This window comes from Neoarius graeffei, chromosome 4 (assembly GCF_027579695.1).
Source record: "Neoarius graeffei isolate fNeoGra1 chromosome 4, fNeoGra1.pri, whole genome shotgun sequence".
NCBI classification, from domain to species: Eukaryota; Metazoa; Chordata; class Actinopteri; order Siluriformes; family Ariidae; genus Neoarius; species Neoarius graeffei.
The window spans coordinates 78,376,456-78,400,512 of record NC_083572.1 but is presented as its reverse complement, the minus strand read 5'-3'; positions in this window follow the sequence as shown (position 1 = coordinate 78,400,512).

The window sequence follows — 24,057 nt, the reverse complement described above, 5'->3', positions numbered from 1 at the left end:
ACACCAAAACTCTGAAACAACATATGGAATACACACAGAACTATGTGACAAACAAAAAGTGGTTAAAAAAAGTTCATATTTTAGATTCTTTAATGTAGCCACCGTTTATCTCCCCTTTTCCCCCTTCCCTTTTCCCCTCTCTGTTTTTCTTTTTTCCTCCCTTTTCTTTACTCCCCCGCCCAGGCTACAGGAGTCACAGACTATATAAGAAATAAGGGGATATAAAAATATTAGAACAATAGAAATAATCAAAATAAAAAGAGCAGTGACAAAAGACAAAAAGTAGGAAACATAAACCAAAAACAGATTAAAAAAAACCCCACAAAAGCAAACAAAAAACCCTTGTAATACTTATACAATCATTTATTTATTTATTTATTTATTTATTTATAGTGGCAACAATGTGCAAATCGTACTGTTACACCAATGTGTTATATGGAGTTCTTAACTATAATGATTACATTGTGACTAGAACATATATCAGATATTAATATGTGACATTAGGGAGTTAATACAAAACGTTTTACATACACTACCGTTCAAAAGTTTGGGGTCACCCAGACAATTTTGTGTTTTCCATGAAAAGTCACACTTTTATTTACCACCATAAGTTGTAAAATGAATAGAAAATATAGTCAAGACATTTTTCTGGCCATTTTGAGCATTTAATTGACCCCACAAATGTGATGCTCCAGAAACTCAATCTGCTCAAAGGAAGGTCAGTTTTATAGCTTCTCTAAAGAGCTAAACATTTTCAGCTGTGCTAACATGATTGTACAAGGGTTTTCTAATCATCCATTAGCCTTCTGAGGCAATGAGCAAACACATTGTACCATTAGAACACTGGAGTGAGAGTTGCTGGAAATGGGCCTCTATACACCTATGGAGATATTGCACCAAAAACCAGACATTTAGTAGAATTTAGCTAGAATAGTCATTTACCACATTAGCAATGTACAGTATAGAGTGTATTTCTGATTAGTTTAAAGTGATCTTCATTGAAAAGAACAGTGCTTTTCTTTCAAAAATAAGGAAATTTCAAAGTGACCCCAAACTTTTGAACGGTAGTGTATATGATGATTTATTTGATTTAGTCAGCAAAACAGTGGTGACAATGTCACCTAGCCATCCAAACTAGATAGCATAGTATTTGGCTGGCTACCTATTCAATAAAATTCTTTGAATTTTCTTGGGATAATACTACAGCAGGAAAAAATGGCAATAATATAGGTGACATAAAAAATGTTGAATTATCTTTAACTCATTTATGTAGCAAGTTGTAGTAAATATTGTGAAATAACAAGAAGCACTGAAAACATTCTTGGATGATGGGTAGGCTCAGGGAAATTAGTGCATTACTAGTGTGAGGTTGTTTGTAAGTGTGATTTATCACAACAAATTATTTACTTCATCAAATACTAGTGCCAGAATTTTAAGCTCTTGTACAAATTAACCCCTGCATATACAACTCCAAATCAGGAAAAAAAAAAACCTGGGACAGTCTGGCAAATGCAAATAAAAATAGCAAGCAGTGATTTCTAAATTTACATTGACTTGTATTTTATTGCACACCATATGAACCCAAGATATTTCATGTTTTGTCTGCTCAACTTCATTTCATTTGTGAATATATATCCATTACTGCATTTCAGGCTTGCAACACCTTCCAAAAAATGTTTAGATGGGGGCAATTTAGGGCTAGTAATAAAATAAAATAATTAAATAATGATGTGATTTGAAACAGGTGATGTCAACAGGTGACTGTAATCATAATTTGGTATAAAATCACTATCCAGGAAAGGCCTAGTCTTTGATGAGCAAAGATGGGCCAAGGATGTTTAAAACAATGTTCCTCAAACACAGATATGAATGGATTTGTATAGATTTTAAAGATTCAAGGAATCTGGAGGAATTTCAGTGCATAAAGGGAAAGGGCGCAAGCCTAAGCTGAACCATGATCTCCAATCCCTCAGACGGCACTGCATCAAGAACCATCATTCATCTATAGCTGATATAACCACATGGGCTTAGGATTACTTTGGCAAGCATTTGTCAAGATCTACAATACATAGTTACATCCACAAATGCCAGTTAATACTTTACTGTGCAAAAAGAAAGCTTTATGCTAACTGTATCCCGAAGCCCCATTGACTTCTCTGGGCTCTGAGGCATCTGGGATGGACCATGACACAGTGGAAATGTGTATTGTGGTCAGATGAATCAGTATTCTGGGTCTTTTTTGTAAGAAATGGATGCCATGTGCTCTGGACCAAAGACAAAAAGGACCATCCAGACTGTCACCAGCAAGAAGTCCAAAAGTCAGGGTCTGTCATGGTATGGGGTTGTGTCAGTGCCCTTGGCAAAGGTAATTTACACTTCTGTGATGGCAGTATTAATGCAGAAAAGTACATTGATATTTTGGAGCAACATATGCTGCCTTCAAGATGACATTTTTTCCAGGGATATTTCAACAAGACAATGCGAAACCACATTACAAATGCATGGCTGTGGAAGAATAGGGTGCCTGTCCCCTCTGTCCCCAATAGAGAATGTGTGGTGAATTTTGAAGTGAAAAATATGAAAATGATGACCCTGTACTGTTGCACACTTTAAGACCTGTTTACAGGACGAATGGGACAAAATAACACCTGAAACGTTTCATCACTTGGTGTCTTCAGTCCCTAAACATCTTTTAAGTGTTGTGAGAAGGATTGGCAACATTACAAAGTGGTAAATTCTTGACCAGCCCAACTTTCTTTTTAAATGTCTTTTTGAATCAAAATTCAGATGTGTTTGTTTTTAAACAAATGTGGCACCGGGGGCGTGGTCAAGCATCGGTCTGTGACCGGAGGGCGGAGTCAGGGAAGGTAAGTGGCAGAATCACTGCACCTGACATTAATTAATGTGTTTGTGTGTCTTCCCTAGTGACCGCACCCTATTTAAGGAGAGAGAGTGAGAGCAGAGGGAGCTCTCTCCCCAACCAGACAACTGATGGGTGTGCGTGTGTCTGAGTATGTGTGAGAGTGAAATAGAAGCTGAAAAGCTAAATAAAAGAGTTTTTGTGAACTCAGTTCTGGGCTGCTGTCCTTCTGTGCTCCCCCCCACCTACACGAACTGTCACAGTGGTGCTGAAACCCAGGAAAATGAGCACAGAAAAGAACAGCCCCATGGAGTCCTCCCCCTTCGCAGACCTGATCCACGCCCTCACCATGGCCCAACAGAGCGAGCACCAGGCGTTGCTCGCCCTCCGAAAGGAGCAAGAACAATGGTTCCAAGCCCTGGTGCTGGCGCAACAGGAAGATCGTCGGGCGTTCCGGCACCTCCTTGCGTCGGTGGGGTCCACCAACTCCACCGGCGCGGGCCCGTCCCCCCTCACCCTCACGAAGATGGGCCCGCAGGACAACCCCGAGGCCTTCCTCACGCTCTTTGAGCAGGTAGCCGAGATCTCGGGGTGGCCGGTGGAACAGCGTGCGGCGCGCCTCCTCCCCCTGCTAACGGGAGAGGCGCAGCTGGCCACGCTACAGCTCCCCGCCGACCGCCGGCTGGCCTACGCAGACCTTCGCCAGGCCGTCCTCCAGCAGGTGGGGCACACCCCCGAGCAACAACGTCAGCGCTTCCGTGCTTTGTGCTTGGAGGAAGTCGGCCGGCTGTTCGCGTTTGGCCAGCAACTCCAGGATGCCTGCTGGCAGTGGTTGAGGGCTGACAACCGTGACGCCGAGGGACTCATCGACCAGGTGGTACTGGAGCAGTTCATTGCACGTTTACCAGCAGGAACTGCAGAGTGGGTCCAGCTCCACCGCCCGGTGTCGCTGGATTAGGCAATCGAGCTGGCGGAGGACCATTTGGCAGCTGTCCCGACGGCAGGACAGCAGACAACCTCTTCTCTCCTCTCCTCTCTCTCTCCCCCTCCTCCTGTGTCTCCTCCTCGCCCCGTTCCCCCACCGTGGAGGCGGGGGCCGGTGCCACCCCAGCCGGCCTGCCGCACCCGCGGTGCCCTCCCGTTTCTCCCTTCTGTGTCTGTTTATCCCCCCCCCTCAGGTGAGTGAGCCCCTGAGCACTAGTGCAGAGAGGAAGCCCGGGCCGGTTTGCTGGCACTGCAGGGAGCCGGGCCACCTCCAACAGCAGTGCTCGGTAATGGAGGTGGGCGCGGTGGTTCGGATCCCCGACGCACCAGGAGGCGCCCTCGATCGGGCCGGAGCGTATCGCATACCGGTGAGTATCCAAGGGGATACATATCAGGCGTTGGTGGATTCTGGTTGTAATCAGACCTCAATCCACCAAAGCCTGGTGCAAGACGAGGCATTGGGGGGAGCACAATTGGTGAAGGTGTTGTGTGTACACGGGGATGTTCACAACTACCCTCTAGTGTCAGTCCACATTCTTTTTCGAGGGGAAAAATTTATAGTACAGGCGGCGGTTAATCCTCGCCTTACCCACTCAATAATTTTGGGGACTGATTGGCCGGGATTTCAGGATTTAATGACACACTTAGTGAAGAGTGGGTCCTGCCATAGTTTAACAGGGGGAGGTCCCGGTGCCGCGTTGGCAGGAGCAGCTGTCACAGAGTCATCTATGTCAGCTCTGCGTCAGAGTGAGGAGCAGCAGGCTCCTCTTCTCTCTATTGGGGAATCCCTCACAGATTTCCCGTTAGAGCAGTCGCGAGACGAGACTCTGCGGCATGCGTTTGACCAAATGAGAGTAATCGATGGTCAAATGCTCCAGCCAAATGCCACCCCATCCTTCCCCTACTTCGCGATTATGAAGGATAGATTATATCAAGTGACGCAGGACACTCAGACTAAGAGTCACGCAGCTTTTAATTCCGAAGAGCCGCCGGGAATTGGTATTCCAGGCGGCTCACTTTAATCCCATGGCTGGACACTTAGGGCCCGAATAATGGCCCAGTTCTATTGGCCAGGGATTTGCGGCGATGTCCATAGGTGGTGTACGGCGTGCCGTGAATGCCAGTTAGTAAATCCAGTGGCCATTCCAAAAGCGCCTTTGCGCACTCTACCGTTAATCGAGACCCCGTTCGAAAGAATTGGGATGGATCTCGTCGGGCCATTAGATCGGTCAGCACAAGGGTACCGCTTTATATTAGTTCTGGTGGACTATGCAACGCGATACCCGGAAGCAGTGCCTCTTTGCAATATCTCAGCACGCAGTATTGCGGAGGCACTCTTCCACGTTATCTCCTGAGTAGGAATCCCGAAAGAGATTCTGACTGACCAAGGCACCTCGTTTATGTCACGTACACTGAACGAACTGTATGGGTTGTTGGGTATTAAGCCGATCCGCACCAGCGTGTATCACCCACAAACGGACGGTTTAGTTGAACGGTTCAATCGCACACTCAAGAATATAATTAAAAAATTTGTAAGTAAGGATGCACGTAATTGGGATAAATGGCTCGAACCCTTACTATTTGCAGTGCGAGAGGTCCCCCAAGCCTCCACGGGGTTCTCCCCGTTTGAATTGTTATATGGGCGTAAGCCGCACAGCATTTTAGATGTGCTGCGGGAAAATTGGGAGGAGGGACCTTCACCAAGTAAAAATGAAATCCAATACGTTATTGACCTGCGCACAAAACTCCACACACTCACGCACCTAACTCAAGAGAATTTGCAGCAGGCCCAAGAACGACAAACCCGCCTGTACGACAAGGGTACGCGCCTTAGGGAGTCTGCACCGGGAGATAAAGTACTCATACTGTTGCCCACATCGAGCTCCAAATTGGTCGCCAAGTGGTAAGAACCCTTTGAGGTCACACGGCGAGTCGGGGACGTTGACTATGAGGTGAGGCGAACGGATAGGGGTGGGGCGTTACAGATTTACCACCTCAACCTACTCAAACTCTAGAATGAGGAGGTCCCCATGGCGTTGGTGTCGGTGGTTCTGGAGAAGGCGGAGCTGGGGCCGGAGGTTCAAAAGGGAACATTGGCATCAAGTACCTCTCCGGTCCCCTGTGGAGACCACCTCTTCCCGACCCAACTCGCGGAGGTTGCCCAGTTGCAGACCAAGTTTTGGGATGTGTTCTCGCCCCTGTCCGGCCGCATCAACCTCATAGAGCACCACATTGAGACACCCCCAGGGGTGGTAGTGCGTAGCCGCCCTTACAGGTTACCCGAGCACAAGAAAAAAGTGGTTCGGGAAGAACTTGAGGCCATGCTCGAAATGGGCATCGTCGAGGAGTCCCACAGTGACTGGAGCAGCCCGGTGGTCTTGGTACCCAAGGCTGATGGGTCGGTCCGGTTCTGTGTAGACTATAGAAAAGTCAACGCGGTGTCTAAATTCGACACGTACCTAATGCCTCGTATTGATAAGTTGCTCGATCGGCTAGGCACGGCTCATTTTTACTCAACACTGGATTTAACAAAGGGTTATTGGCAGATCCCCTTGACTCCATTATCCCGAGAAAAAATGGCCTTTTCCACACCGTTCGGCTTACACCAATTTGTCACACTTCCTTTTGGGCTGTTTGGGGCACCCGCTACGTTTCAGCGGCTGATGGATAGGGTCCTCTGCCCCCACGCCACCTATGCGGCTGCCTACCTCGACGACATTATTATCTATGGTAATGACTGGCCGAGGCACCTCGAACATCTGAGGGCCGTCCTTAGGTCGCTGAGGCGAGCGGGTCTCACAGCCAACCCGAAGAAGTGTGCGATTGGGTGGGTGGAAGTACGGTGTCTGGGCTTCCACATGGGCAATGGGCAGGTGCATCCCCAAATTAACAAGACAGCAGCAATTGCAGCCTGCCCGAGGCCCAAGACTAAAAAGGGGGTGAGACAGTTCCTGGGGCTGGCTGGCTATTATTGTAGGTTTATACCTAATTATTCGGACGTCACCAGCCCGCTGACTGATCTCACTAAAAAGGGGGCACCAGATCCGGTCCAGTGAACGGAGCAATGCCAGCGGGCTTTTTCTGAGGTAAAGGCTGCACTGTGTGGGGGGCCACTTTTACACTCCCCTGACTTTTCTCCCCCCTTTATGTTACAGAAGGATGCGTTGGACAGAGGGCTGGGGGCTGTTTTGTCCCAGGAGGTGGAGGGGGAGGATCGCCCAGTGCTGTATATCAGTTGGAAGCTGTCGGTGCATGAGGGGCGTTACAGCACCATTGAGAAAGAGTGCCTAGCAATCAAGTGGGTGGTCCTCGCCCTCCATTACTACCTGCTGGGACGCCCTTTCACCCTCTGTTCGGACCACGCACCCCTCCAGTGGCTCCACCGCATGAAGGATGCCAATGTGCGGATCACCCGTTGGTATCTGGCACTCCAACCCTTTAACTTCAAGGTGATCCACAGGCCGGGGGCTCAGATGGTCGTGGCAGTCTTCCTCTCCGATCAAGGGGGAGGGGAGGCGGCTGCAGGCCGGGCGGCTGCCCGGCCTGAGTCGGGCGGTGGGGGTATGTGGCAGCGGGGGCGTGGTCAAGCATCGGTCTGTGACCGGAGGGCGGAGTCAGGGAAGGTAAGTGGCAGAATCACTGCACCTGACGTTAATTAATGTGTTTGTGTGTCTTCCCTAGTGACCGCGCCCTATTTAAGGAGAGAGAGCGAGAGCAGAGGGAGCTCTCTCCCCAACCAGACGACTGATGGGTGTGCGTGTGTCTGAGTATGTGTGAGAGTGAAATAGAAGCTGAAAAGCTAAATAAAAGAGTTTTTGTGAACTCAGTTCTGGCCTGCTGTCCTTCTGTGCTCCCCCCCACCTACACAAACTGTCACAACAAACAAACAAACAAACAAACAAACAAACAAACAAACAAACATCAAGCATCCTTCCTTCTGTGCTGCATGCCAGGACAGGTTAGCACAAACAGTGTCAATTGGATGGACATTAGTGTTCGGCAAATAATCCATCACCTGGGTCTTTTTACGTTTCTATTTGTTTATATTTCTCAGTGTAAATTCACAGTAATCTTGAATAGTTCATAAATCTGTGATTTGAGACATTGCTCTTGTACACTATGTACTATGACTAAAAAAAAAAAATACCATGACAAGTATATTCAATGGACCTAACTGAATGGCCCAATGCCTCATATGATGGTGTGTATGAAATAATTTCTAAAAGCTTGTAGCTCTGAGAATGTAAATGAAAATTGAGAATCAAACTACATTGTGAAACAATGAAAGTTTCACATTAAAAACATACATATTTGCATACATTGCAAAGGTAAATGATATGCATTTTATGAAAGAGCTCTGTGACACACACTCCCAGGCAGATCGACAAGCTGTCCATCATTTTACTATTTGTGGAGTATTGGAGAATCAGAGCCTTCATGTCTTGTGTTGAGAATAACTGGTCCATGACAGTCTGTTGTCTAAATATACAGTACCTGAATCCATGTGTCACTGCCTTGCTACTTCAGCACATGCACTCACCTGTCAGGAAAGCAAAAGCTCAATAGTTGCCAAAGGACTGAGGTTATCTTGATTTTTTTTAATGAACTCTGAGCTATAGAAATCAGTTGCCTCCAGTAATTCACATAAACAACTGAGTAATATTTTATAGTGATTACAAGTAAGATAAGGAGATCAGTGGATTTATTACAGGCCTGCCTCTAATACAGGTTACAGAAATTTAGGGTTCACATTGCAATTCTCAAGTGACTTAGTCAGGGCTCGAAATTAACTTTTTTTCTTTGTGTCCCCCAGTGGTCCTGAATTCTGTGTTGTATTGTCCCGAATGGAAGCAATAGTGTCCCCATTTTTTTCCTCTCTGAAATAACCAGTCGTTAATATTATCATATGAAGTTACTATTATATTTGTAACTATGCAATTTTGAACCCTTTATATCATTTTTACAATAAGTCACAAGACACAAGCGACACGTCCTATACATCATCTACTTCAAAATTACAGTTATTGCATTTTCAGTTTATTAAACTTTGGCGATCTCACTGTATGAATAGATACCCGTTTATTTAAAGGGGCCAACTAGCTCATTCAGAAAATGTTTCAACTCCCTACATCTGCAGTACACTTTAGTTGAAAATAAGACCCCTTTTATGTTCATTTCATCTACTTATACCTTGAATATCTGTTGCCACTTATAAGGCCAACTTATAATTTTCACCATTACCGTTATCCATAGCCCTGTGATGACCTGGCGACTTGTCCAGGGTGTACCCCGCCTTTTGCCCGTAGACAGCTGGGATAGGCTCCAGCTTGCCTGCGACCCTGTAGAACAGGATAAAGCGGCTAGAGATAATGAGATGAGATGAGATGAGACCGTTATCCATTTTTATGAACTTTCCGTTATCCATTACCGTTATCCATTTTTATGAACTTTCCGTTACCCATTTTTATGAACTTTCCGTTACCCATTTTATGAACTTTCGCTGCCGAAAGCAACATCAACATAGTGCCAGGTCCTAGCCTAGTTGTGCTGCTGACTGACTAAACTTTCTGAACTATAAAGACACCAAGAAAACTCACTTATTCTGTTGAACGGTATCTTCCGTCAATATCATCCACATCATTCCTGTTGTATTTTATAACGTTAACGTTAATGTTTTATAATGTTAACAGTGTTCATTAAGTTCATTCAGTTGCCTGCAGACCAGGCGATGACACTTTGGATCCTGAAGGTCCCGGAGACGTTATGTCTGGGCTTTCAGTTTCTTCCCCGCGGTCAGTCAGCTTCATCCACTTAAGCATTTTTGTTCTGGCAAGAGTCGGCGCAGCGTGTGCGGTAGCAATTCCATTCGAAGTCCATATAATGCGGACTCCGGCCGAAGATTCTAGAACAGAATGCGCTGCTCTGTAGCCTCCGGATGCAGGTGCATCGAAAGTGTAGCTACTACCGGTATGTATTTTTCGCTGTTAACGTTTTAAAATTAAAATTGACAAATTAGGTGAATGTCTACGTATGTGTTACGGCTTTATAAATAATATTAATGTAGAACTTTTTTTCTAGATCTATTTTTTTTCCATTGTCCCGGGATTGTCCCAGATATGATAATTTTGTGTCCCGATGACATTTTTTATGGTCCCCGGGACGTCGGGACACCGTTAGTTTTGAGCGCTGGACTTAGTGATGAAGATTATAATGTATTTGTAACGGTTCAGTGTTCGTGGGTGGAGCACAGAGGATGGCAGGACAGAGATCAGGTTTGACAGCACGTTTTATTACCACACTTTTCAGCATAATAATTATGTATGCGCTTTTCAGACACACACACACACACACACTCAGCGTCTGGTTCAGCAAGAGCCCCTCTGCTCTCACTCTCCCTCCTTAAGTAGGGCGTGGTCACTGGGAAGACACAAACACAGGTTAATTGCTCTCAGGTGTAGTGATTCTGCCACTCACCTTCCCTGACTCCGCCCTCCTGTCACAGACCGGCGCTTGACCACGCCCCCGCTGCCACATACCCCCACCGCCCAACTCAGGCCGGGCGGCCGTCCGGCCTGCAGCCGACTCCCCCCCCCTTGGCGGGAGAGGAAGTCCACCACGACCATCTGTGCCCCCGGCCTGTGGACCACCTTGAAATTAGAGGGTTGGAGTGCCAGATACCAACGGGTGATCCGCGCGTTGGCATCTTTCATGCGGTGGAGCCACTGGAGGGGTGCGTGGTCCGAACAGAGGGTGAAAGGGCACCCCAGCAGGTAGTACCGGAGGGCGAGGACCACCCACTTGATGGCCAGACACTCTTTCTCTATGGTGCTGTAGCGCCCCTCACGCACCGACAGCTTCCTGCTTATATACAGGACGGGGCGGTCCTCCCCCTCCACCTCCTGGGACAAAACCGCCCCCAGCCCTCTGTCCGACGCATCGGTCTGCAACATAAAGGGGAGAGAAAAGTCAGGGGAGTGTAGAAGTGGCCCCCCACACAGTGCAGCCTTTACCTCTGAAAAAGCCCGCTAGCATTGCTCCGTCCACTGGACCGGATCTGGTGCCCCCTTTTTAGTGAGATCAGTCAGCGGGCTGGTGACGTCCGAATAATTAGGTATAAACCTATGATAATAGCCAGCCAGCCCCAGGAACTGTCTCACCCCCTTTTTGGTCTTGGGCCTCGGGCAGGCCGCAATCGCTGCGGTCTTGTTAATTTGGGGACGCACCTGCCCGTTGCCCAAGTGGAACCCCAGATACCGTACTTCCACCCACCCAATCGCACACTTCTTTGGGTTGGCTGTGAGACCTGCTCGCCTCAGCGACCTAAGGACGGCCCTTAGGTGTTCCAAGTGCCTCGGCCAGTCATTACTATATATGATGATGTCATCAAGATAGGCGGCCGCATAGGTGGTGTGGGGGCGGAGGACCCGATCCATCAGCCGCTGAAACGTAGCGGGCGCCCCAAACAGCCCAAACGGAAGTGTGATGAATTGGTGTAACCCAAACGGTGTGGAAAAGGCCATTTTTTCTCAGGATAGTGGAGTCAAGGGGATCTGCCAATATCCCTTCGTCAAATCCAGTGTCGAATAAAAGCGAGCCGTGCCTAGTCGATCGAGCAGCTCGTCAATACGAGGCATTGGGTACACGTCAAATTTAGACACCGCGTTGACTTTCCTATAGTCTACACAGAACTGGACCGACCTGTCGGCCTTGGGTACCAAGACCACCGGGCTGCTCCAGTCACTGTGGGACTCCTCGACGATGCCCATTTCGAGCATGGTCTGAAGTTCTTCCCGAACCACCTTTTTTTTGTGTTCGGGTAGCCTGTAGGGGCGGCTACGCACTACCACCCCCGGGGGCGTCTCGATGTGGTGCTCTATGAGGTTAGTGCGACCAGGCAGGGGCGAGAACACATCCCAAAACTCGGTCTGCAACTGGGCGACCTCCGTGAGTTGGGTCGGGGAGAGGTGGTCTCCACAGGGGACCGGAGAGGTACTTGATGCCAATCTCCCTTTTTGAACCTCCAGCCCCAGCTCCGCCTTCTCCGGAACCACCGACACCAACGCCACGGGGACCTCCTCATTCCAGAGTTTAAGCAGATTGAGGTGGTAAATCTGTAGCGCCCCACCCCTGTCTGTTCGCCTCACCTCATAGTCGACGTCCCCGACTCACCGTGTGACCTCAAAGGGTCCTTGCCACTTGGCAATCAATTTGGAGCTCGCTGTGGGCAGCAGTATGAGTACTTTATCTCCCGGAGTGAACTCTCTAAGGCGCGTACCCTTGTTGTACAGGCGGGCTTGCCGTTCCTGGGCCTGCCACAAATTCTCCTGAGTTAGGTGGGTGAGCGTGTGGTTTTGCGTGCAGGTCCATAACGTACTGAATTACGTTTTTGCTTTGTGAAGGTCCCTCCTCCCAATTTTCCCGCAGCACATCTAGGATGCCGCGCGGCTTACGCCCATATAATAATTCGAACGGGGAGAACCCCGTGGAGGCTTGGGGAACCTCCCGCACTGAGAACAGCAAGGGTTCGAGCCACTTATCCCTATTACGTGCGTCCTCACTTACGAATTTTTTAATAAAATTTTTGAGGGTGCGGTTGAACCGTTCTACTAAACCGTCCGTTTGTGGGTGATACACGCTGGAGCGGATCGGCTTAATCCCCAATAACCCATACAGTTCGCGCAGTGTCCGTGACATAAACGTAGTGCCTTGATCAGTCAGAATCTATTTCGGGATTCCAACTCGGGAGATGACGCGGAAGAGCGCCTCTGCAATACTGCGTGCTGAGATATTGCGCAGAGGCACTGTTTCCGGGTATCGCGTTGCATAGTCCACCAGAACTAATATAAAGCGGTACCCTCGTGCTGACCGATCTAATGGCCCGACGAGATCCATCCCAATTCTTTCAAACGGGGTCTCGATTAATGGAAGAGGGCGCAAAGGCGCTTTTGGAATGGCCGCTGGATTTACTAACTGGCATTCGCGGCATGCCGTACACCACCTACGGACATCGCTGCGAATCCCCGGCCAATAGAATCGGGCCATTATTCGGGCTAGTGTTTTATCCTGCCCTAAGTGTCCAGGCATAGGATTAAAGTGAGCCGCCTGGAATACCAATTCCCGGCGGCTCTTCGGAATTAAAAGCTGTGTGACACGCTCTTTAGTTTGAGTGTCCTGCGTCACTCGGTATAACCTATCCTTCATAATTGCGAAGTAGGGGAAGGACGGGGTGGCGTTCGGCTGGAGCGTTTGACCATCGATTACTCACACTTGGTCAAAAGCATGTCGCAGAGTCTCGTCTCGTGATTGTTCTAATGGGAAATCTGCGAGGGATTCCCCAATAGAGAGAGGAGGAACCAGCGGCTCCTCACTCTGATGCGGAGATGACGTAGACGGCTCTGCGACAGCTGCTCCCGCCAAAGCGGCACTGGGACCTCCCCCTGTTAAATGGCAGGACCCACTCTTTATTAGGTGTGTCATTAAGCCCCGAAATCCCGGCCAATCAGTCCCCAAAATTAGAGAGTGGGTAAGGCGGGGATTAACCACCGCCTTCACTATAAATTTTTCCCCTCTGAAAATAATGTGGACCGACACCAAAGGGTAGCTGTGAACATCCCCGTGCACACACAACACCTTCACCCCTTGTGCTCCCCCCAATGCCTCGTTTTGAACCAGGCTTTGGCGAATTGAGGTCTGATTACAACCAGAATTCACCAACGCCTGATATGTAGCCCCTTGGATACTCACCGGTATGCGATACGCTCCGGCCCGATCGAGGGCGGCCTCTGGCGCGTCGGGGATCCGAACCACTGCGCCCACTTCCATTGCCGTGCACTGCTGTTGAAGGTGGCCCGGCTCCCCGCAGCGCCAGCAAACCGGCCCGGGCTTTCCCTCTGCACCAGTGATCTGGGGCTCACTCACCTGAGGTGGGGGAGAGACAGACACAGAAGGGAGAAACGGGAGGGCACCGCGGGTGTGGCGGGCCGGCTGGGGTGGTGCCGGCCCCCGCCTCTGCGGAGGGGGAATGGGGCGAGGATGGGACACAGGAGGGGGGGAGAGAGAGAGAGAGAGAGAAGAGGAGAGAAGAGAAGATGCCATCTTCTGTCCTGCCGCCGGGACAGCCGCCAAATGGTCCTCCGCCAGCTCGACTGCTTGATCCAGCGATGCCGGGTGGTGGCACCGGACCCACTCCGCAGTTCCTGCTAGCAAGCGAGCGACGAACTGTTCCAGCGCCACCTGGTCGAGGATTCCTTCAGTGTTGCGGTTGTTGGCCCTCAGCCACCGCCAGCAGGCGTCCTGGAGCTGCTGGCCAAACGCGAACGGCCAGCCGACTTCCTCCAAGCGCAGCGCGCGGAAGCGCTGGCGCTGCTGTTCTGGAGTGCGCCCCACGCGCTGGAGGACGGCCTGGCGGAGGTCCGCATAGGCCAGCCGGCAGTCGGCAGGGAGCTGTAGCGCGGCCAGCTGTGCTTCTCCCGTGAGCAGGGGGAGGAGGCGCGCTGCGCGCTGCTCCATCGGCCACCCTGAGGCTTCGGTGACTTGCTCAAAGAGCGTGATGAACGCCTCGGGGTCATCCTGCGGGCCCATCTTGGTGACGGTGAGGGGAGACGGGCCCGCGGTAGGAGCGCTGGTGGGCCCCGCCGACGCGAGGAGGTGCCGGAACGCCTGGCGATCTTCTTGTTGGGCCAACACCAGGGCCTCAAACCGCTCTTCTTCCTCCTTTCGGAGGGTGAGTAGCGCCTGGTGCTGGCTTTGCTGGGCCGTGGCGAGAGCGTGGATCAGTTCAGCGAACGGGGAGGACTCCATGGGGCTGTGAGGCTGCTGTGCTCCAGGTCCCAGGTTTCAGCACCACTGTAACGGTTCAGTGTTCATGGGTGGAGCACAGAGGATGGCAGGACAGAGATCAGGTTTGACAGCACGTTTTATTACCACACTTTTCAGCATAATAATTATGTATGCGCTTTTCAGACACACACACACACACACTCAGTGTCTGGTTCAGGAAGAGCCCCTCTGCTCTCACTCTCCCTCCTTAAGTAGGGCGCGGTCACTGGGAAGACACAAACACAGGTTAATTGCTCTCAGGTGTAGTGATTCTGCCACTCACCTTCCCTGACTCCGCCCTCCTGTCACAGACCGGCACTTGACCATGCCCCCGCTGCCACAGTATTGAATTAATCTGATCATCCACATACTATTCTCCAACACCGTCTCAAGTCCCACTCAGAGCAAATTAATCAATGTCAGCAAATTGTTTTGGTTTCCATATGAAACCTATCCAGCCAGCCATTTACCGTATGTAGCCGCTTATCCTGTTTTAGAGGGTCGCAGGTGAACTGGAGCCTATCCCAGCTGACTATGGGTGAGAGGCAGGGTACACCCTGGACAAGTCACCAGGTCATCACAGGGCTGACACACAGAGACAAACAACCATTCACACTCACACCTACGGTCAATTTAGAGGCACCAATTAGCCTAACCTGCATATCTTTGGACTGTGGGGGAAACCAGAGCGCCCAGAGGAAACCCATGCAGACACAGGGAGAATATGCAAATTCCACACAGAAAGGCCCTCGCCAGCCGCTGGGCTGGAACCCAGGAGCTTCTTGCTGTGAAGCAACAGTGCTAACCACTACATCACCGTGCTGCTCCCATATGAAACCATAAATTGTATTTTTAGAAAAATGATAGGCAGGTCAACTTTTTCTTACCCTAAACTGTAATTTTTCTTAACTTTTTTTATTTTATGCAATTTAATTAAAAATTATATTTTGATTTAAAAAAATAATATTTTCATATAACAGTTAAAATAAAGTATTATTCATTTATTTGTTTGTTTGTTACATTACATTTATTTATTATGATGATGTATTTACAGTTATGATTGCTGTTTTATGTGATTGTTGTTGTTATTTGCCAACCAAAATTACCTGGTCATTATTGGACTGTATGTCAGTCTGCATTCCTCATTTCTATGTAGCTATCAAACCCAACAGTGTTTTTGCAGGCATTAAAAGCAGTATAATTAAAGAACATTATAGAAAAGTCATGTCCATCAGCAAACCACTGCTTACTGCCAGGGATGCCAGGCTTCAGCAACATTGCCAGCTCAAATAAATATCAAAAACCGCACAAGATCTGAAATTAACCTAAATATTGTGGCACTAAATGACAAAATCGTGAAACTATAGTTTTAAGTTCATTCATTAACTGCTCAAAAATCGCCACCCATCCTTTTTGTGTCCTCTTGATGTCCTTTATTTGAAAAAATAAGACTGAAAATAAGTATAGATTTGGATTCCCATTTCAGACTAGAATGTTCTCCTTGATGTGATGATGCAACAGAAATGGCTTTGTACATCATAGATCCACTGTCAGAATTAACACTTTCCCTTTATTTGTGGAAATTGATTTGCCTTAATGCGAGGGAGACATAGTGAGGCATTAGAGACAGATGGCAAATCCAGCATATTTCTTCTTTTTTTTAATTTTTGTATTAACACATTTACTCTAGCTGTGTCCTTGAAAGTTTTGTACAGAAAATATCCTTTGTGATTTATAGGCTATTTCTACAACTGCAGTTGAGAGGACTGGCCCCACCAGTTAATGCCACATATGACTTTCAACTTTGCTAAATTACCCACTTCTACAAACCCCATTTCCAGAAAACTTGGGATATTTTCCAAAATGCAATAAAAACAAAAAATCTGTGATTTGTTAATTCCTGTGAACATTTATTTAACTGGCAAAAGTACAAAGAAAAGATTTTCAATAGTTTTACTGACCAACTTAATTGTATTTTGTAAATATAAACAAAGTTAGAATTTGATACCTACAACACACTCAAAAAAAAAAAAGTTGGGACAGAGGCATTATTACCATTGTGTTACATCGCCTTTCCTTCTAATAACACTTTTTAATCATATGGAAACTGAGGATACTAATTGTTGCAGTTTTGCAATTGTAATTTTTGACTATTCTTATTTGATACAAAACTTCAGCAGCTCAATAGTCTGTGATCGCTGTTGTCTGATTTTCCTCTCCATGATGTGCCATACATAGGAGACAGAGCTGGACTAGCAGCAGGCCAGTCAAGCACACGCACTCTGTGTTTACAAAGCTATGCTGTTGTAGCCCATGCAGACTGAGGCCTGACATTGTCCTGCTGAAATAACCATGGCATTCCCCAGAAGAGACGTCACCTTGATGGCAACATAATGTCTCTCTAAAATCCCAATCTATGCCTCTGTGTTAATGGTACCTTCGCACACATGCAACTCACCCATGCCATGGGCACTGATGCACCCCCATACCATCACAAATGCTGGCTTTTGCATCTTTCTTTGATAACAAACTGGATGGTTGAGTTCATCTTTGGTATGGAGAACTCAGCATCCAATTTTCCCAAAAACAAGCTGAAATGTGGACTCATCTGACCATAGCACATGTTTCCACTGTCTTTTGGTCCATCTGAGATGAGTTTGGGCCCAGAGAAATTGGTGGTGTTTCTGCATAGAATTGATGAATGGCTTCCTCCTTGTGTAATATAGTTTCAGGTTGCATTTCTGGATGCAGCGGTGGACTCTGTTAAGTGACCATGGTTTTGTGAAGTACTCCATAGCCCATGTGTTTGTCACATAAGCATGATAGTTTCTCAGACAGTGCTGCCTGAAGGCTCCAAGGCCACACACATTTAACAGTGGTTTCGGACCTTGCCCTTTACGCACTGAGATGTCTCTGAATTCCCTGAACCTTTATACAAAATTATGTACTGTAGATTTTGAAAGACCTAAATTCTTTGCAATCTTGTGTTGAGAAATGTTCTTTTTGAATTGACTAACAATTATCTCATGGATTTTGGCACAGAGAAGTGAGCCATGACCCATCTTTGCTTGCAAAGATTGAGCCTTTAGTGTATGCTCCTTTTATACCCAATCACATTACCAATTGACCTGCTTATTGTGGAATCTTCCAAAATGGTATTACTTGAATAAACTATAAACTTTTAAGTTATATAAAGGTTCATGTGAATTAACAAGTCACAGATTTTTGTTTTTATTGCATTTTGGAAAATATCCCAACTTTTCTGGAAATGGGGTTTGTAAATTTGCAGATATATAAGCAGACCCTAAGACAAGTATTCATCTGTCCACTTCCAGTGCCTACTTGCCTGAACTTGATGGCAGCTGTAAAATGCCACTGTGGTGCTGTTGGTCTACAATAATGCATGTAACCACTTTCTGGGTTTTTGAACATGCAGAACAAGCCACACAACTTTTATTTCTTTGTCATCAATATAGTTTCATTATAATTTTATTGGCTCAATGCTTCAGGGTGCACACATGCTACTAGTGATGCTTGCTTTTGTGTTATGGGTGACAGGTGCAGAACATTCAGCTGAAATTTAAAATTGGTATGTGGTAGGGAGACAAGTCCAGTTTCAGTACTGGAGTTGCAAATAATAACAACCTTACCAGATGTAGAAAGTTTGCATGTGTGGCCACTCAGAAATTCATGATCATATCCATGTTCTGTGGTCCATCAAGAAGGCTCTTAGGGTACGTGAGTTGAACCTCATGCCATTGAACAATCTGAGAAAAAAGTAAAGTGAATCTTTTTCATGACCCCCTTTCAGTTCTACCACATCCATATGTGCAATCAAAACATTTCTCTGCCTAAAGACATGGTGCTGGGACATTTCAGTCAGCAGCCAATTGTCCAAATAATGGAGTCCATACAGGCACAGCCTTTTCAGGGGATATAAGACAACTCACACAAACTTTGTTAACACCCTGGGTGCCAATGCTAATCCAAAGGGAAGTGTACGTCACTCCACATATGTAAACAAGGAGAGATCTCCTGCAACTCACAGCAACCATATATGAAAATTCATCTTTTAATTATATGGCCACAATCAGTTGTGTTTGGTCATTGCTTGCATTACATTTAATATGTATATCAGATAGAACTGCTCTGGCCCAAGCCTATATTGTATGCACAACCCCAAATCAGAAAAAGTTGGGATGGTATGGAAAATGCAAATAAAAAAATCAATGATTTCTAAATTGACTTTGACTTGTATTTCATTGCAAACAGTATGAACCCAAGATATTTCATGTTTTTTTCTGCTCAACTTCATTTCATTTTTAATATACATCCATTCCTGTGTTTCAGGCCTGCAATACAGTCCAAAGATATTGAGATGGGAGCAATTTAGGGCTAGTAATGAGGCAAATCAATTAAATAGTGATGTGATATTTGAAACAGGTGATGGCACCAGGTGATTGTAATCATGATTTAGTACAAATTCAGTATCCAAGAAAGGCCTAGTCTTTCAGGAGTAAAGATGGGCTGAGGCTCTCCAGTTTGTCAACAAATGCATGAGAAAATTATTGAAATACTTAGGGATTTGGCTATTTCACGCTCTATGTTACATCTCATCTCATTATCTGTAGCCGCTTTATCCGGTTCTACAGGGTTGCAGGCAAGCTGGAGCCTATCCCAGCTGACTATGGGCAAAAGGCGGGGTACACCCTGGACAAGTCGCCAGGTCATCACAGGGCTGACACATAGACACAGACAACCATTCACACTCCTAACCTGCATGTCTAACCTTCTATGTTACATAATATCATTAAACTATTCAAGGAATCTGGAGGAATTTCAGTATGTAAAGGGCAAAGGCACAAGCCTAAGCTGAACACCTGTGATCTCTGATCTCTCAGACCGCATCAAAAACTGTCATTCATCTATAGCTGATATAACCTCATGGGCTCAAGATTACTTTGGCAAAATTTTGTCAAGCACTAAAATATGGAGTTGGATCCACAAATGTCAGTTTAAACTTTATTGTGCAAAAAAAGGAAGCCTTATGTTAACTGTGTCTAGAAGCGCCATTGACTTCTTTGGGCTCTGAGGGATCTGGGATGGACCGTTACACAGTGGAAACATGTATTATGGTCAGATGTTTCAGTATTCCAGGTCTTTTTTTGTAAGAAATGGATGCCAGGTGCTCCATTTCTTACAAAAAAGGCTAAAGACAAAAAGGATCATCTGCAACGAGTCCAAAAGCCAGGGTCTGTCATGGTATGGGGTTGTTTCAGTGCCCTTGGCAAAGGTAACTTACACTTCTGTGATGGCAGTATTAATGCAGAAAAGTACATTGAGATTTTGGAGCAACATATTCTGTCTTTAAGTCAACAGCTTTTCCAGGGATATTTCAACAAGACAATGCAAAACAATGCAATGCAAAGAGGGTGCCTATCCCCTCTGTTCCTAGTAGAGAATGTGTGGCGAATTTTTAAATGAAAAATGTGACATTGATGACCCCATACTGTTGCACACCCTATGACCTGTTTGCAGGAAGAATGGGACAAAATAACACCTGAAGCACTTCATCACTTGGCGTTTTCAGTCTCTAAACAGCTTTTAAGTGTTGTGAGAAGGAATGGCAACATTACGAAGTGGTAAATGCTTGACCATCCCAAGGTTTGTTTGTTTTTTTTTTTTTTTTTTTTTTTTTAAATGTGTTACATGAATCAAAATTCACGTGTTCATTTAAAAAAATTAATTTATGAGGTAAAATATCAAATAATGTGCTGCTGTGTTCTTTTGGATGAAATACAGGTCAACATTTTTTTTTTACTAACCATTGTTTTCAGTTATAATTTCAGTTTGAGCAGACCGTTACAACTTTTTCTGATTTGGGATTGTAATACCAACTGAACTTTTGCAGTCAGTTTAACAAGTTGCTGTGCATCTTGTGCCTTTGTGTTTGGTGGTATTCAAAAATGAACTGTGACTATGTATTTTCAGATATAATAGTGACATGAGTCTGCACTTTCATGAATCATGTCTGTGAAGATTCTCAGTCATCCAGGTCATGGTAAACTGTGGGTAGTAAAAGAGAGCAACTGGACTTACTTTCATGAATCGTGTCTGGTGGTGTAGCCATGTGCTCCAATCAGCACCAATGTGATCAGCTCTCTATCAGGCTTAACTCTATCAGTCCTGTGCTGCGTGCCTCACCCATTTATGTACCAGCCTTCATCAGCCTGTACTTTTAGTGAGACTATCAGTGTCTGTATTGGAAGCATACATCTCAACCATATTACTTTTGCATCTGCAGCTTGTCAACATGATCCCCCACCCCATATCACAGCTTCAGAGCTCTTTTGAGATATAGAAGCTCTTTAATTCTGTCCACACATTGTTGGATTGCACAGTCATGTGTTTGGGTGACTATACCACAAGGCAATGGGCATTTGAGGAACAATGTTGAGTGGATGATCCAACTATAAGTTTCCTAAATCAGCCTTAAAATCAAGGCGGCATGGTGGTGTAGTGGTTAGCACTGTCACCTCACAGCAAGAAGGTTCTGGGTTCGAGCCCAGTGGCCGACGGGGGCCTTTCTGTATGGAGTTTGCATGTTCTCCCTGTGTCTGTGTGGGCTTCCTTCGGGTGCTCTGATTTCCCCCACAGTCCAAAGACATGCAGTTAGGCTAATTGGTGCCTCTAAATTGACCGTAGGTGTGAATGGTTGTTTGTCTCTGTGTGTCAGCCCCGTGATGACCTGGTGACTTGACCAGGGTGCACCCTGCCTCTCACCCATAGTCAGCTGGGATAGGCTCCAGCTTGCCTGCGACCCTGTACAGGATAAGCAGTTACAGATAATGGATGGATGGATGGATGGAGCCTTAAAATCAGCCTTCTACCATTTTGCCACTGCTGCTATTTCACACTATTAGATTAATTCTTGATCATTAGATACTCCAGTTAAGTGCTATCAGCAATCTCCACCAAAGTGGGCTTCAAGCTTAGACAATGAGATGCAGCCACTTAAAGTATCTGTGTGAGACAGATGTAGGCTACTGAGGGCCCATCCACACGAGTACATTTTTGTCGAATCCACATAAATACTTTATCGTTTCGGCCTTGCATCCAGACGGATCTGGCTTTTTCTAGGTGTGAAACCAGTATTTTTTGAAAACGGGTCCCAGAGTGGGAAAATCCTAAAATGCCAGATAGCCCAGAGTCATCTGGATGACGAATGCGGATTTTTTCAGAAACGATGACGTATAAGCCCCGCCTCTCTAACCTTTAACCTCAGCCTCCACCGCTAGATACATCATAACAACAACAATGGCGGACTACAGGCTTCTACCATATAGTTCCACTTCATTGTCAGTCCACACAAAAGACTCTCCTCTTCCTCTCAGAGTTGCGCTGGCCATGATCGTCCCCTTTTCGTGTTATGAGCTTGTTTGTAAACAGCGCGTGACCTTTATATGCATGCTCCATGGCTTCTCTTCCGGTTTTAGTGTATTGGTGTGGCGGCATCACAGCGCCACATACAGGCCTGGCATATGTACTACAGCGTTTTGGGTTGTTTCCATCCGTGTGGACGCAGATATTTCTGGAAACGACGCCGTGTTTACGGAGATTTTTTTCAAAACGACAGCGTATTGGGTGAGGCCGCGTACTCGTGTGGACGGGCCCTAAGCTCCCCCAAGATCTACACTGTAGTACATGGTGGCATTGTTGCTAACAGCTCTTCAACTCTGCTTTCAATGTGCTAAAGGCACTTGCTCCTTTTCCATGGAAAGGATTGGTGGAGTCTTCTGCCCATTTCTGTTCCTGCAGCTCCAATGTGTTGAATGAAATTACCTTTTTATGTTGTTTTCTTAGTCATGCAGGACAAGAGGAAGATGATGAATAGCTACCAGTATTTTCATAGCGTGTGAGGCATGCTTTGCATGTCATTAATGGAATTATGCTGCAGTAAGGGTAATATTCTGTCAGTGATTGTCACAAATGTTTAGGTCCCAACCAATCTGTGCATTTATTATCTTCATCTGAAATACACAAAAAGTGGTGAAAGTTGGCAAGGTTTCAGCAATTCACATCAATTATAAGTTTGTAGACTGAGGGTCTGATGAGATTAATTACACTGTACCCGTGCTGCTACCGGTACACCCCAGACACAAACAATTGGCCATGTATCTTGTTCAGTGGTACAGTCAATCATGGGCAAAACAGTAATACATAAAGTATTAGAAATACAGTCACTTGTAGTGAACATCAACATACACTACATGATGGTGAAGATGTAAAAAGATTAACAGAAAAGTCAAAGGACTGGAGCACTATACAGTATAAGGATATGGTCACCAGGTGACAATTAGCTATTAGTACATGAAAAGGAAACAAGCAAATAGAAACATATCAAGTCCAAAGAAACTGCCATGGTGGTCTGAAATAGAAGGAAGTAGAATTTGCTTTGCTGCTCCAATCTTTTAGCTGAATGGGTAAATTTAATAACTTAGGCAGAAAACATGCTCTCTTTTTTTGCACCAAGGATTGCATTTAATTTCATTGTATTTATTTACAGTGACAATGAAGATATTCTAATTCATCATTATTTTAAGAATAATTAAATCTCAAAAAGGACTAGAAAAAAAAACTGCAACAACTAATCGGTTTCCAAAATAAAGCTATTTGCTAAGGGCAGGTGGGACTTAAATTAATAAGGTTAGGCCAGTCATTTGAGAGATACGGAACACAAGAACAAAACAATACCCTTATTTGAAGCCTTTGACACCATGTTTCATGAGCACTCCAGCATAATTTTAAAATGAGACAATAGGCCATCAGCTTATAGTTTGATAATTATGAGATTGCCTCATATATGATGTATAAATATATGAAAATTTGTTCATGCATTTATGAGAAATAGATTAAATAGACATCTATTATTTTGTTAACTACATTAGCCTTGTTGCTAAGGTGCAAAACTAAAGAAGCGAAAATTGGAGAGTAAGAATTTCTTTCTGGATCGACTACATTTAGAGAGATAGACAATTGCATATGTATTATTTTTCCACCAAATATAACAAATATTCAGATAACTAACAAACACCACTGTGCATGAGCAAACACACACACACACACACACACACACACACACAAACAGTGTGTCTCTCTGAGTGTATATGTAAGATTCTTGACCAGGTGATGGGTACTGGTCTAGCTGTTGTCTGGTGTGAGGAGGACCATGTCTGTTTTGTGTAAGTGCATGTGATAAAGGTAACCAGAAAGAATGTGTGAATGTGTGTATGTGTGTCAGCTGTGTGGATGTTAATCACCGCTCCCCATGCCAGAGCATGTCTTCCTGGGCTAAATGAGATTAGAGTCGAGTGTGTGTGGGGCTGTGGAGGTGA